We start from the raw sequence: 2,959 nt of genomic DNA, 5'->3' as shown, positions 1-2,959 counted from the left end.
AGGTAGACAAGATCTGAAATCTTCAATCTATTCAACTGCAATGTTGGGGAAACCAGATCCGCCGTCGTAGCTTCAATCTGTCCCACCGCACCGTCAGGGAAGTAAGATCTGCCGTTGTGGCTTCAATCTTTTTAATTGCAATGTCTGAAAAACTAGATCCGCTGTCGTAGTTTCAATCTATTCCATTGCGCTGCTAAGGAAGTAAGATTCGCCGTTGTGGCTTCAATCTTTTTAATTGCAATATCAAGGAAACCAAATCTGTCGTCGTAGCTTCAATCTGTTCCACTACACTGCTAAGGAAGTAAGATCCGTCGTTGTGGCTTCAATCTTTTTAATTGCAATATCAGGGAAACCAGATCTGCCGTCGTAGCTTCAATCTATTCCACTGCACTACTAAGGAAGTAAGATCCGCCGTTGTGGCTTCAATCTTTTTAATTGCAATATCAGGGAAACCAGATCTGCCGTCGTAGCTTCAATCTGTTCCACTGCACTGCTAAGGAAGTAAGATCCATCGTTGTGGCTTCAATCTTTTTAATTGCAATATCAGGGAAACCAGATCTGCCATCGTAGCTTCAATCTGTTTCACTGCACTGCTAAGGAAGTAAGATCTATGGTTTCGCCGGTTTATTCTCTAGGGAACATGACCTGTATAATTCAATTTATGAACCTAATTATGCCAGTGATTAGGATGACATGATCAGAATGAATCAAATGCTCCTAACTAGACGTGTATGAATGACATTTGAATGAATGCAGAATGTCATGTTTTGAGAATGATCTTTCTTTATCACTTAGGTTATCATTACTCAAAGTTATAGCTTCTTCTTGCTCGGCTGGCGTCTATAAAGAAACACTTGACCAGATTGCCCCCCACTGTAAACCTCCAAGTTTGATCTATTAGGGCGCAAAATTTGTACCATCTTTCTCCCGTTGTAACCCAAGAGTAAAAAGATTTGGCCTATTCTCAATCCTCTGTTATCACAATTCAAGGATACAGGATGTGAAACTCTTTGGTCTCTTACACCATTCCCAGGGTGTCCTACCAAATGCTCATGCACAAATGAAGAATTTTCTTCTCCAAGAACAACTTCTTCTTATTACTCGGTGATCATTGCTTGCTTGTTCATTGAAGTTTTGTCACCAACACGACATCTTGCCATTTTGTTCAATTAATACGTTAGACAAGAAATTCAAAGGGATAGTCTTAATTTAGACTCTTCTTTATCAGATTTCCAACCTGGTGCGTTCTAAACAATAGTCATGTTTGAGGTTCCTACATTATTCAGAAACTTCTAAAGTAATATGCAAAACTTCCCTTGTGAAAGTTTTATTAGTCCATTAATCATTATTCTAATGCAACATGCTTACAAAAAAGATCATGGATAAGAATAGAGTTGGTTCTGGGCATAGCTCGAAATGAATAAGTTGTCAGAGATAATAAATATGGATAACAAAGAATTGATTTAGGAATGCATATTTTGGAAATGAATGAAGTGTTCCAAGAATAACAAAAAAATAGTATAATGAATAGGTATCCCAGATATCACAGCTTGAACTTCTCTGTACAGATTTTTTTTAAAGACCATTCTGAGTTTAACATGTGTTTAGGAGATCTACAGTACTTTATCGATGCCCCAAAATGTCGCCTACTCTTTTCTGTTGATTCAGGTATAGCAAGACCACTGCATGCCCCATGCTGATCAGTATTTGAGCTATTCCGATAATCTCATGCCCCATTCTGATCAATATTTGAGCCGTCCTTTTTGAGTTTTCAACTCAAATTCCCTTTGGTCTAAAGCGCCCTTTGCGGGTTTTCACCTTAGCCTCTCCATTTTTACTTTTTCATTTTTCATTTTCATTTTTCATTTTTTCACATCACTTCTTTTTTTTTTTGGACTCAAACTTCCCTTTGCGGGTTTTTACATTGGTCCTCTCCTTCTTTAAGCGGAGAATTTCCTGACTGAATCTGAGTTTACAGGACTTTACAGGTTTATCATCCATCTCGCTCAAAATCAAAGCTCCTTTGGAAAAAAACATTCTCTATAATCATAAGGTTCCTCCCAATTTGGCATCCGTTTCCCTCTAAAATATTTTTTGTAGAGGGAGGATCTTTAACATTTGGTCACCCTCGTGGAATTCTCTAGGATGAACCTTTTGTTATAGGCTTGCATCATTCATTTCTAGTACATCTGACCGTGATGAATAGCTTTTAATCTTCTTCCTTCTATCAAGTTCAATTGATCACATTGCGATCGGATCTATTCTGCTTCATCCAACTTGCTCAGCCAATACCCGGAGAGAAAGAATTTCAACTTCAATAGAAAAACCGTGATGAACTAAAGAGAGCCTTTGCTCCGGTAGAATTTTCTTTGCATCATTCATGATATTAATCTTGAACATCTTGCAAATTTCGATATCGTCTTTGTTGTTGATTGCAATGACAGTGCTTAACCTGGGCATATCATGGTATGACCATGCGTAGACATCTTTGAATTCTTGAAGTGAGTCAAGAATATCTTGATTTGTCTTTGAGGTCATATCAATTCCAATATTCACCAAGCTCACAACTTTTAATGATTCTTTGTGAGGTAGGATCTGTCTATCCTCTTATTCTACCATCCACAACAAGTCTGGAGATAAGCTACAATCCATGTCATCTTCAAAGTTGTGAGATCCCTCTAAACACATATCTCACTCAAAAGGAGATTCTGAGTCTGTAGCAGCGTCACTCATATCATTGATATCCAAGGACCTATTGTAGGTGCTAAAGGATATACAAAGAATAATATGAATAAATGAATGAATGGTTTGGCAGAAAAAATCCAAAAGAATGAAAAAAATCGTAAAAAATGAAAGAACATTTGCTCACAGATGATTGCAATGATGTATTTTATTAAAATAACAATGTTCAGACATGAGCATATTTCACAAAGAAGTTCTTATTGCTTGTAGGCTAAAA

This window comes from Gossypium raimondii, chromosome 3, assembly GCF_025698545.1.
Source record: "Gossypium raimondii isolate GPD5lz chromosome 3, ASM2569854v1, whole genome shotgun sequence".
Classification (NCBI taxonomy): Eukaryota; Viridiplantae; Streptophyta; class Magnoliopsida; order Malvales; family Malvaceae; genus Gossypium; species Gossypium raimondii.
This window is presented reverse-complemented; position numbering follows the sequence as displayed.